Raw genomic sequence first — 13,820 nt, 5'->3', positions numbered from 1 at the left:
ATGAATCCACACCTCTGCTAGTAACATTTGCTCACTGTTTCAGTTGTTTCCAGGACTTTGTATCTTCTGTTATTACTCCAGATTTATAAATCTGTTTTATTTCACTGTGTGTGTGCACGTGCGCTTGTGAGTGCATGTTATGTGTGAGAATTTTTTCATCCGGGCTGTGCTTGCAAATGATCTGTTGTAACTGGTTGACTACCCTAGAAAACAAGCTTACTTAGCTAGATAAATAAACATACATTCTGCACTTGTTCTTATTTGACTTAAAATTACATTGTCTTAGCTTTGCACCAGTATTAAGGTTTCTGTCAAGATTTGTGATCCTATAGTAAAAGATAATTAGTTAAGTTGGGCAACTCCTTTCTGGAATATCTGTGGTGCAGACAAATCCCACATGAAGTCTAAGCAATCGGTGCCTTTCTAATGGGGTATTCAATGAAGACAATCCGAAGCTGCCTTCATCTAACTTTATCTTACAGTAACCCTACTTTGCACCTAATACTGAAACCAATTTCAAATTTAGCATAGTGAAAACCACGTCCTCGGCTGTAATCAATGTGCAATTCTACTTTTAAAATCACTTTTCTCCCAAACCTTGTGGAGCACTACAAACAAAATTGTGTTTTGCATTGCAACAACAATACTACCTGCTCCTTCTGTTGCGTCTGCCTGCCTCTTAACGACACACAACCCTTCCACCCACTTTAATCCGTGCGCTACTGCATTTTTTAGAGACACTGGTATGTTTGCTGGTTTTTGTGTGGTGTTTCACAGAGACTCATCAACCTAGAATATATACATAATTGCACATAACTAGTCACCACTGCTATGGTTTTGCATAACACCCAAGATATCTCTGGAACTGTTTGTCTCTTGACACACCAGCCCACTCTCTGTCCACACTATAAATTTGTTTTATCATATCTAGCTTCTCACAAGCCAAACAACCTGGAACATGTGGGAGAAACAGATATATGGAGGTTTTGTGGAACCGAACTGGAAACAGTCACACACCTTATTGCTGACTGCGACTCTCTTATGGCAGAGGGACTGTATACTGAAAGGCATAATAATGTGGCGAGATTGTGCAAACATTATGGTACTGAAGTGGCTGAAAAGCACTGGAAACATGAGCGATAGAGAATCATAGAAAATGATGAAGTTTACATGAAATGGGATCACCCAATACCGACAGTCCAAAAGATAGATGCTAGAAAACCAGATATAGTGGTCCAAGAAAAGAAGACAAAAGTAGAATTGATCATTGAAATTGCCACACCTAGTGACAACAGTGTCTTGCGTAGAGAGAGAGACAAAGTCATAAAATACCTCAATCTGCAGGCAGAAACGAGAGCCATGTGGAAGAAAGATACCCAGTAGGAGCAACTTTCTACCAAAAAAACAAAAAAGTAATCCTTGTTTTCCCGCCTCTCCTCGACTAGTTTAGACCAGTTTACAGGCATTGCTGTATTCTGGGCTGTGGTGTAGTTCCTGTGTTGTCCATTACCTTACTTGGATAGAAGGAAGTTTCTTTGCTCACCAGTGGGAGTGGGGAGCCTTGAGCAGCCTACCTGTCCCTGTAGGAAGTGACCTCAGCACAAGAATCTGTAGTAATTGGTTGTTTTGGATCATTTCTAGCTCTTTTGTAGTTCACGGTTTAAAATCCGCCTCTGGGCGTTTTTTCTGGCTATACTGCTCAGACAAGCTCCTCGTGGTTCTGCAGAGTGGTCCTAGCAGCAGGGAACTCAGAAAAGCGACTGCTTTCTGGATTTAAGTATCTTTGCTTTTTTTTCACTTGGAATAGCTTCTGTAGCTTACCCTGAACTAGCTTGAACTGTTTTTTTAACTGTTTGCTGCATTATTTTAAAATCTACACTTAAAGTTACATTTTAGTCGAATTTGATCAAAAGTTTGTTTGTTTGTTTGTTTAATTTAACTGTGGAGGCTGCCCACTAAAGTGTGCTAGCCTGTGTAACTAATTTATCACTGTTTCTGCATTTTGTGTGTGTTTCTACCAAAAACAAAAAAAAAATAATCCTTGTTTTCCCGCCTCTCCTCGACTAGTTTAGACCAGTTTACAGGCATTGCTGTATTCTGGGCTGTGGTGTAGTTCCTGTGTTGTCCATTACCTTACTTGGATAGAAGGAAGTTTCTTTGCTCACCAGTGGGAGTGGGGAGCCTTGAGCAGCCTACCTGTCCCTGTAGGAAGTGACCTCAGCACAAGAAGCTGTAGTAATTGGTTGTTTTGGACCATTTCTAGCTCTTTTGTAGTTCACTGTTTAAAATCTGCCTCTGGACGTTTTTTTCTGGCTATACTGCTCAGACAAGCTCCTCGTGGTTCTGCAGAGTGGTCCTAGCAGCAGGGAACTCAGAAAAGTGACTACTTTCTGGATTTAAGTATCTTTGCTTTTTTTTCACTTGGAATAGCTTCTGTAGCTTACCCTGAACTAGCTTGAACCGTTTAACTGTTTGCTGCATTATTTTAAAATCTGCACTTAAAGTTACATTTTAGTCGAATTTGATCTAAAGTTTTTGTTTGTTTGTTTGTTTAATTTAACTGTGGAGGCTGCCCACTAAAGTGTGCTAGCCTGTGTAACTAATTTATCACTGTTTCTGCATTTTCTGTGTGTTTCTACCAAAAAACCAAAAAAATAATCCTTGTTTTCCCGCCTCTCCTCGACTAGTTTAGACCAGTTTACAGGCATTGCTGTATTCTGGGCTGTGGTGTAGTTCCTGTGTTGTCCATTACCTTACTTGGATAGAAGGAAGTTTCTTTGCTCACCAGTGGGAGTGGGGAGCCTTGAGCAGCCTACCTGTCCCTGTAGGAAGTGACCTCAGCACAAGAAGCTGTAGTAATTGGTTGTTTTGGACCATTTCTAGCTCTTTTGTAGGTCACTGTTTAAAATCCGCGTTTGCGGCTTTTGCTGCGGTTAAACTTTTCTGGCTCCGCCAAGTCTGCTCTTCAAATTTTCCCTTAAGGAAGCTCTACTCTTAGTATAACCAGACTACTCACTATATTATAAGCCTAGCACTTGTTCTCAATACTTCTCTACTAAGTAAACACTCTCGTACTAAGTAAAGCACTACATCTACTTACCACCCCTGTGAATATCCACTTCCTTAAAGGTACAGCACTCCCTTATACTGTTCTAGCATGTCGAGTGGTAGATTACTGGCGTCTCCAATTCAGCTGGTCAATCTGGGTATCTTGAGACAATGCTACAATTGTCTCATGTACACAGACAACCCTCTCCTCCTCCCAACAAACACAAATACATGTGAGAGATGCAACTATATAGCCAAACTGGAGGCTGAACTCTCTCAACTCAGGGCTGGCATGACCAGACAGGAGGAGATGGCAGCCACACACACAACAATCCCAGTCCCACATAGACCTACCACAACTGCAAACCAAACACATAAAAACACAAAGACATACGTGGAGGCTCTAATAAAAAACTTACCAAAACAACAGAGGCTCCCAAAGCAGACATCCAAAAATCCACCACCTCAAAACAAAACACATGCAACACATACTTCAATAAATCAGTGTGTCAACCAATCACAGCCCTTAAGGCCAAACACCTTGCCTGATACACTAGTAATAGGTGACTCTATAGTCAGACACACTGATGTCCTGCTGACCAGGCTGAACAAGGAGAAGGTGACTGTGAGCTGTCTATCGGGAGCTAGGATCCACCACATAACACACGCACTCAAGTCACTCCAAAGCAAGTACAAATATGACTCTGTCATTGTCCATGCTGGTGTGAATGACCTGAGACGTACCTCCCTGGACTATATGAAAAGAGACATAGAGGAGCTCTCCGATTATGTAGCCCAGGCTGGTATAACCCTGACCCTGAGCAGCATCTTGCCCTCACCAAGAATGATACCACATTACAAAGACAAGATGATCAGCTTTAACAATTGGCTCAAGTACTGGTGTCATTCTAAGGGGATCCAATGTCTGTCTGCCTGGGATGACATGTTGGACAAGCCACTCTGCTTCGCAAGGGATGGCTTACACCTGTCACCACTGGGCTTCCGGATATTGGCTAAGGCTCTTGCCATCCCCATAGTGCCTTTTTTAGGCAAGGCTCAAAAGACAAACCCACCTCCTTAGAAAACAAAAATGGAAACAAACTAAGGGTAATGCTGCTCAACGCCAGAAGTCTAAATCTCAAGATGCAGGCACTTGATGCACTCCTCAGCATGTAGAACATCGACGTCTGTGCAGTAACTGAAACCTGGTTCAAGGCTCCTGAGAGCACCCCAGCTACCAGGCTATACCTCGTATCATGCTTTTCGCCCCAAAACCCGGGCGAACCACAAAGGGAGGGGGAGTGTCCATATTCATCAAGGACACCCACACCTCCAGGTTAGTAGCAACACATGAAGCATCAGAGACCATACAGGTGCAACTAACCATAGGCAAAACTGGTAGCATGTTACAGACCACCCTCCCAATCTCAAGAACCCCACTCAGCCTTCCTGAAGACATTGGAGGATATGAATGCATCACAAAATACCATCATACTGGGAGACTTCAACTACCCAAACATAGATTGGGTACATTATTCTAGCCCTAATAACCTAGCCCAAAGGTTCCTGGAATTCATAAATTCAAATGCACTGGAACAACTAGTCACCGCTCCCACTAGGGCAGATAATATACTAGACCTGATCATCACAAACATGGGGACAAAATGCTCCACACCGGAAGTATACCCCTCACTAGTGAGATCTGACCACAAACTAATCACCCTGGATATACATATCCCACCTCCACCCCTAGCACAAAACACCACAGTGAAAAACTTCTCAAAAGCAGACTTCACTCTTCTTAAGACTGAGATGGTATCCTTTAAGCCCACTGTGCCAGTGGATACCACATCGCCGAATCCTTCACAAATGCTTTCTATGGACATCTCCAAGAATGCATGGATCATGCAATCCCAAACAAATCCAAGTCCCTCTCCACCAAAGGTAAGCGTCCTGTTTGGTGGACCTCAGCCATAAACAAATTGTATAACAAAAGATGGAAGCTACTGCACGTCAGAGCAAAATCCCATGAAGGGAAGACATCTCTGATCAACATTAGCAGAAAACTACGTTCACTCATAAAAACATCCAAGGCCAACTTTGAGAGAAAAATCGCTAAGGACACTAAAGATGACCACAAAGCCTTCTTCAACTATGTTAGAAACCCATGGAAACCCTCAGATATGCTCAGAGTTGGTTCACAACAACAAAAATACACTGAACCCACAGATATTGCCAGCATTCTGGCTGACAGGTTCAGTGCAAATTTCTCCTCTCCTTCACCCCCAAAAGAAGAAATACTTATCCCAGCTGAATGTAATCTCCCTGTCATCTCAGAAGTCCAAGAGAGAACCGCCCTAAACAAAGCAAAAAACACAGCATCAATGGGACATGACGGTATCCCGGGTTGCGTGTTACGTGAACTCCAAGAGGAGCTAAACCCACACATAAAAATGCTATTTAACCTTAGCCTTACTTCGGGATATGTACCTGAACACTGGCGTACAGCAACAGTGGTCCTACTCCACAAGGGGGGTGCCTCTACAGACCCTGGAAACTACCGCCCCATAAGCTTAACCAGCCTGGTCTGCAAAGCTATGGAAAGAATCATTATGGAACTCAAACAGAGACATAGCGGACCTACAGACACTTGACCCCACCCAGTTCGGCTTTGTAAAGGGCAGATCCTGCCTTTTAAACCTGGTTGACTTTTTCGAAACAGTCACTAGAGCCATTGATGAGGGCAAAGCAGTCCATACAGCATACCTGGACTTGGCTAAGGCCTTCGACACAATACCCCACTCAGGCATCATAGATAAGCTCAACAGCTTAAAAGTAAACCTTTATGTCACTAGATGGGTTGCAAACTGGCTAAAGGACAGAACCCATAAAGTTAAAATCGCTGGAGCAATGTCAGACTCAAAGCCAGTCACAAGTGGTGTCCCACAGGGATCTATCCTGGGACCCCTCTTGTTCGGTATTTATTTCTCAGATGTTAAAGCAAACATGGGAGGGCTGTGGCTGACAAAGTTCGCAGATGACTGCAAACTAGGCGCCATAGTCGATACACCAGCAGACACACACATCCTACAAAAAGGCCTCACAGAAACGGACAACTGGTGCCGGAGTCATGGCCTTAAACTAAATGCCAAAAAATGTACAGTCATCCCCTTTGGGAAAAACAAAGTACCCACAAATTATCACATAGACAGCAACCCACTGAGTACGGAAAAAGTAATGAGACACCTAGGGACCCAAGTCGACAGCGACCTCTCATTTGACACCCACGTTGCCAAAGTGGTTAGAAAAACATTCTAATTGCACACCTCATCATGAAGGGATTCACATCCAGATCCAAGGATGTCATTGTACCCCTATATTCCTCCCTCATCAGACCCATGATTGAGTACAATGCCCCATTTGGTATGTACCTCACCCGGCATTTGCAACAACTGGAGAGACCACAAAAGTACCTCACCAAGAGGATCAAGGGTCTCCAACATATGTCTTATTCTGCCAGACTAAAGAAACTTCAGCTCTATTCAGTAGCATACCGCCTGCTCAGAGGTGATCTCTGCCTGACGTACAAGGCCATGTCCAATCAGGATCTGATGGACATGCTCCACCTCAAAAATCCAAATCCATCAGGACCACGAGAGCTAAAGACTTAAACCTCGGCACAAGTATGAATAGGACATGCTGGAGGATAGATTCATAACCCAGAGGCTTCCCATGCTTTGGAACAAGATCCCAGTTCGTATTAGGCAGAGCCCCTCACTGACTCTCTTCAAGAGAAATCTTGATGAGTGGATGGGAGATCGTAAGTTTACCCAGGGGTCACATCTGTGTCACTGCTAGACAGGGGCACAGTAAACTAATTCTATTATATAAGGGGACCTTCATTGTGTCACTACTAGACAGAGGCACAGTATTCTAAATTTATTCTGTACATTTTTTGTACCATTTCATGGGGTGGCAAAAGCCACATCACTATGGCTAGGCTTACAAATGCCCCAGGGCAGATAGCCTAGTACTATACTATGAAACTATTACAACTGAACCACGGCGTTGATTCCTGCTGCTAAACGCCAGATGCATAAACAATGATACTCCAAACTGCAAATATGATCCACTATACGAAAAGACTGACTTAGTTTGAAACCATTTATTAAACACAAATGATTTAGCGCTTTCACCTACGACCACAGTAGGCTTCTTCAGAATAAAAAACATTTACTACACAATCCTTAAATAATTAAAATTGTTAAAATTGGCGCCAAAAAAACTGTGTTCCTTAAAGCTATATACACATGTGATATACTGGTATTTGCTCTCATACTAAATACAGTCAAACTAAATTCTACATATAAAATCTTACAATATATGCTGAAACTTGGTAATGAATTAAATATATAGGTGAATAAATCTTAGATTCCTGTTAAATCATTAACAGAATTCTATAATACTTTTAGTAGATATGCTGTCATTCAAACCTGGTGGAGTCGTGGCATCTGTTAAAATCTGCCAATAAGTTTCTCTAAATGATAATGTGTTTTTTAAGTTGCACCCTTTTGGATCCAGTGTCACTGACTCCACTATAGCAAATTTAAATGAATGCTCTATTCCCTTGTTTATAATGTGCCTAGCCAGAGCATTTTTGTCATCACTTTTTCTTATACTATAGTTGTGTGCATATATTCTTTTTTTAAATTTCTGCTCCGTTTTACCAATATAGTAAGACGGGCACTTTATGCACTTTGCTAAATAAACTATGAAACTGCTGTTGCAGTTCCCTTTTTTAAAAAAGATTTTACTCCTGTTGTAGTTTGCTAACCTAATGAATGGCTCTTCCAAGATCATTGAACACTGTCTACAACATCCACATCTACTAGTATGTTGTGTATCCCCTCTGTACCTGTTCCTGTCAGTGTTGTGTCTTTCCAATATGTACTTTAAATTAGGGGCCATTTTATACACAAAAATTGGTTTTGTTCCTAGAATGACTTCCATCTCCTGGTCTGTCAACATAGTGTACCAATGTTTGTACAGAATGTTTTTTACTTTGTTGTGATATGTGTTGTACTCTATTATACAAGCTCTCCCATAGTTAGTGTTGTTGGTTGCTTTTTTTACCTTTCCAGGGTCTATATCCTTGTGTTGATAACCCAATAATGGGAACAAGTTAGTACCCCATCTATCCAACAAATCTGCACAAATTTTCTTCATCATATTAATATTGTATCCTCTGTCCACAAATAGGGATATAATATATTCAATTTCTTTCTTTACAGCCTCTACAGTAGTAGTCATTCTTAATGCCCTAATACACTGGCCCTTAAAGATGTTAATTTTAGTTCTATCTGGGTGATAACTATCAAAGTCCAGATAAGAATTTGTGAAAGTCTCTTTTCTGTATATGCTGGAGTGGAATGACTCTCCTGTTTTAGTGACAAGGGTGTCCAAATAAGGTACACCATAGTCATTAAAGTTGGCCGTAAATTTCAAATAATTACTACTCTTGTTGATAAAGGCAAGAAATTTCTTAAACTCATCCTGGGTACCTTGCCATAAAATATATATATCATCCAGGAATCGCGAGTAGTATTTGATGTGAGTCATGTATTTACTTTTGAACACCACCTCTTCCTCCCAGTCCAGCATAACCATATTAGCATAGATGGGGGCACATGCCGCCCCCATCGCTACACCCCTAATTTGTTTAAATATTTCACCTTCATAGTATATAAAGTTATTGTCCAACACTATAGACATCAAATCAAATACCAAATGAATTTTCTCTCTAGTAAGATTGCTGTGCTTGTAAATACTCCTGTAGAATGCCTCCAACCCCTCTACTTTAGGAATACACATGAATAAGTCTACCACATCAATAGATGCAAATATCAACTGATTAGAAATTAGAGTCACTGGGTACTTTTTTAAAAACTCCCATGAATCCTTAACCATATGGTCTACATTATTATATACATGTTTTAACAAGGTATCAATCAGGACCCCACTAGGAAATGTTTTTGTCCTACTGCCTGAGATAATAGGTCTGAAGGGGGGATCTAGTAAATTCTTGTGAACTTTAGGTATTCCTACCATTACTGCAAGAGTGGGGTGTGTTACTTTTAAGAATTCATAAGTGTCTTGGGTAAGTCTGTTGTCTATTAAAAATTCTTCAATATGACAGTCTATCTTCCTATAAGCTTGATTCAGCTCATTCGTTGAAATTGTTTCATAATTAGACACATCATATAACATATTTTGTATCTTACTGTTATATTCCTGTTGGTCATAGATGACTATCCCCCCACCTTTGTCCGGCTTCATAATACGAACATTGCTGTTCGTTTTCAGGTCTATAAGAACTCTACTCTCCCCTTCAGACAAATTTGAAGTACCCTGTCTGTCTTTTTTCTTTATTTTATATAAATCATGAATAACTAATTTTTCATATCGCAGGACTTCCTGATTCACATTAGGCATAAAACTACTTTTTTTCTTAATAGTAGTATTATGATTGTCATTGCTGTGATTGTCTTTGAACATAATGGCTAAATTCAATTTTCTAACATATTTTTTAACTTCACAAATTGTGTCAACCAGTCTAAATGGTGGAGTCTAAATTTGCTATAGTGGAGTCAGTGACACTGGATCCAAAAGGGTGCAACTTAAAAAACACATTATCATTTAGAGAAACTTATTGGCAGATTTTAACAGATGCCACGACTCCACCAGGTTTGAATGATAGCATATCTACTAAAAGTATTATAGAATTCTGTTAATGATTTAACAGGAATCTAAGATTTATTCACCTATATATTTAATTCATTACCAAGTTTCAGCATATATTGTAAGATTTTATATGTAGAATTTAGTTTGACTGTATTTAGTATGAGAGCAAATACCAGTATATCACATGTGTATATAGCTTTAAGGAACACAGTTTTTTTGGCGCCAATTTTAACAATTTTAATTATTTAAGGATTGTGTAGTAAATGTTTTTTATTCTGAAGAAGCCTACTGTGGTCGTAGGTGAAAGCGCTAAATCATTTGTGTTTAATAAATGGTTTCAAACTAAGTCAGTCTTTTCGTATAGTGGATCATATTTGCAGTTTGGAGTATCATTGTTTATGCATCTGGCGTTTAGCAGCAGGAATCAACGCCGTGGTTCAGTTGTAACAGTCTCTCTTTTTTTGCTGCTACAGTGGTTGATACTATGAAACTATGAAACTGGTCTTATAAAAAAATAATTTATAATCATATTTAGCTATGTTACCAATTCATGCAACACCGTACGAATTGCAGGAGGAGTCATTACTGGGCACATTGCGGGTGCTGCGAACACCACTTTTGGCTAACATCAAAGAGTGAAACAATACCAATTTCATGAACTTTAATCGCACTTTGACTTAGGAAAGGGGTCCATTCCCGTCGTGGTATTAGAAACCCAAAAGATTTGGAGAAATTAAAACGCGAAACAACCTGGAATATTAGAATTCTTTTCCGAGTGTTATGATCTGAAAAATTATCTTGTACTACCTATATTATTCTATTTTTTTTTTTTTAAGGTTTTTGCCCACACTACCTGACAACCATCAGATTCCTCTTTTGGTTAATCAGCCCATTTGTTCCTTGCAGGGCAACAGACAGCTAACAGAGGTCTCCAGTCCCCACACAGGCAGCCATCAGGGATAGTTCATGCTCTGTTTTTCTCCACAGCCTTACTATATGCACTAGTTGAGACACCAGGGTGGGGATGTGTAATGGGATGACCAAGAATGCCCTTCAGTGTACTTCCTCCAAGAAGCATTGCTTCTCCCACCACAGCATGAGCACTGGTCTCCCCAGTCACCACCAGGGAGATTACACCTCCGAGTGCATGCACCCTTCCCCCAGGAGAGGTGAGCTGGTATCTCTCTCACTCCTCCTCTCTTCCTGTATGGTTCCCTCCTAGTGCAAGACCATAGTCAAACCACACCCTGGCTGCCTGGGTCATAGTCAGGGCTTAGTCTCTCTGCACTACTGAGCTAGGCTTTTACCCTTTTTTTTTTTTAAACATTTTACACATTTTTGAAGTGTCCATCCCTACCATGGATATATGGACTAGATTAAAAGCAAGAGAATGGTTCCTCTCATTTTTATATAGCTACACCTATCACACACAACTGCACAAATATTTGATTTGCATTCCTGTAAAACTGAAGCACTGTAGCTCTCCTTTTCACATCCATCACACCTATAAAACTTTATTTTACCCCTTGTTTTTACCTTGCTTGACTTCCATTTTATTTGAAATACATCGTATCCACAGCTAATGCTTTGAGCTGTGTATTAAACCTTTTGACTTGCCCTGTGTGCATCCACAGATTTGGATAAGGCTAGGTCTATTTCTCTTTAAATACATCGTATCCACAGCTAATGCTTTGAGCTGTGTATTAAACCTTTTAACTTGCCCTGCGTGCATCCACAGATTTGGATAAGGCTAGGTCTATTTCTCTTTAAATACATCGTATCCACAGCTAATGCTTTGAGCTGTGTATTAAACCTTTTACCTTGCCCTGCGTGCATCCACAGATTTGGATAAGGCTAGGTCTATTTCTCTTTAAATACATCGTATCTACAGCTAATGCTTTGAGCTGTGTATTAAACCTGTTACCTTGCCCTGCGTGCATCCACAGATTTAGATAAGGCTAGGTCTATTTCTCTTTAAATACATCGTATCCACAGCTAATGCTTTGAGCTGTGTATTAAACCTTTTACCTTGCCCTGCGTGCATCCACAGATTTGGATAAGGCTAGGTCTATTTCTCTTTAAATACATCGTATCCACAGCTAATGCTTTGAGCTGTGTATTAAACCTTTTACCTTGCCCTGCGTGCATCCACAGATTTGGATAAGGTTGGGTCTATTTCTCTTTAAATACATCTTATCCACAGCTAATGCTTTGAGCTGTGTATTAAACCTTTTACCTTGCCCTGCGTGCATCCACAGATTTGGATAAGGCTAGGTCTATTTCTCTTTAAATACATTGTATCCACAGCTAATGCTTTGAGCTGTGTATTAAACCTTTTAACTTCCCTGCCTGCATCCACAGATTTGGATAAGGCTGGGTCTATTTCTCTTTAAATACATCGTATCCACAGCTAATGCTTTGAGCTTTGTATTAAACCTTTTACCTTGCCCTGCGTGCATCCACAGATTTGGATAAGGCTAGGTCTATTTCTCTTTAAATACATCGTATCCACAGCTAATGCTTTGAGCTGTGTATTAAACCTTTTAACTTTCCCTGCCTGCATCCACAGATTTGGATAAGGCTAGGTCTATTTCTCTTTAAATACATCTTATCCACAGCTAATGCTTTGAGCTGTGTATTAAACCTTTTACCTTGCCCTGCGTGCATCCACAGGTTTGGATAACGCCAGGTCTATTTCTCTTTAAATACATCGTATCCACAGCTAATGCTTTGAGCTGTGTATTAAACCTTTTACCTTGCCCTGCGTGCATCCACAGGTTTGGATAAGGCTAGGTCTATTTCTCTTTAAATACATCGTATCCACAGCTAATGCTTTGAGCTGTGTATTAAACCTTTTGACTTGCCCTGTGTGCATCCACAGATTTGGATAAGGCTAGGTCTATTTCTCTTTAAATACATCGCATCCACAGCTAATGCTTTGAGCTGTGTATTAAACCTGTTACCTTGCCCTGTGTGCATCCACAGATTTGGATAAGGCTAGGTCTATTTCTCTTTAAATACATCGTATCCACAGCTAATGCTTTGAGCTGTGTATTAAACCTTTTACCTTGCCCTGCGTGCATTCACAGATTTGGATAAGGCTAGGTCTATTTCTCTTAACAGTTTGCCTCATTTCCTCATTTTTTAATATCGCACGCCATTCTGCTTATTAATGAATCACAAAGCTCACAAAAATCAGTCTTTTGCTATATTCTTCAGCTCATTAGCTATTTTACCTTTCTCTTCAACAAAAGTAAGACTGAAATAGTTTTAAGGGACATTCCTCACTAACACACAGGAATGTAGCATTCAAAACTCTCAGCTCATCCACTAATAATGAGGCACAAATTAAAATTTTAGATTCAAACCTCCCAGTCTTCTGTTAAACTCCCTTGAAGAGAAAGGACTCCTGATGGTCACAGCTGTAGCATATATTTACTTGAAAATTGTACTTCTGTACTTCAAAACAGAAAAGCTATTGCAGGCCAATATACTTTTTTCTGTGTGTTGGCAAATTTTCCCAGTTTTTCAAATACATTTTTTATTTCTGACACTATATGTTGTCTTGATGACAAGCAAATAAAGAAACACTGAAGATGTCAACTTCCATAAGGTCTTTACTCAGACTTTGCTATCTAGTCAGCAATGTGCACTACAAGACATACAACTTCCTGCAGCGAGTTTATTTAAAGACCTAAACCCACATTCCACATCCTATGTCCCTACAAGAGTGCTGTTCATCCACTGTTGGGCTTCAGTGCCTTCTTTTCTCCCTACTGCCTGAGACAGTCTCAGCTGTCCAGAGAGAATCACTCAGACTAAGGTGAAAAAAATCACTCATTCCCAAGGTCGAGTAAGCTGTTTGGCTGCTCTGCTGTATCCCTTCTTGCCCAGCTCCTCCAGTGTGTGGGCCTGCTACTTGAACCAGGACTGCAGTCAGGGAACCATTCCTCAGTACAGTTGACTATCTCACTTGAAGTTTCACACTTATCTGAGCTGTCAGATCTAATTCCAGCTACTTTCTGTTAATT

The 13,820-nt window shown here is 40.4% G+C and overlaps 1 protein-coding gene across 4 annotated transcripts in view; it reads right to left on the bottom strand.

Moving 5' to 3' along the window:
* Window positions 1-13,820, bottom strand: part of CABIN1 (calcineurin binding protein 1) — a 4,301,447-nt gene that overhangs the window by 2,697,039 nt on the left and 1,590,588 nt on the right. The gene's annotated exons all lie outside the window — the stretch shown is intronic.

Source organism: Protopterus annectens, chromosome 4.part0, assembly GCF_019279795.1.
Source record: "Protopterus annectens isolate FY-2018-M chromosome 4.part0, PAN1.0, whole genome shotgun sequence".
Lineage (NCBI taxonomy): Eukaryota > Metazoa > Chordata > Ceratodontiformes > Protopteridae > Protopterus > Protopterus annectens.
Note: the sequence above shows the minus strand (reverse complement) of the source record. Positions and strands in the feature narration are given on the sequence as shown.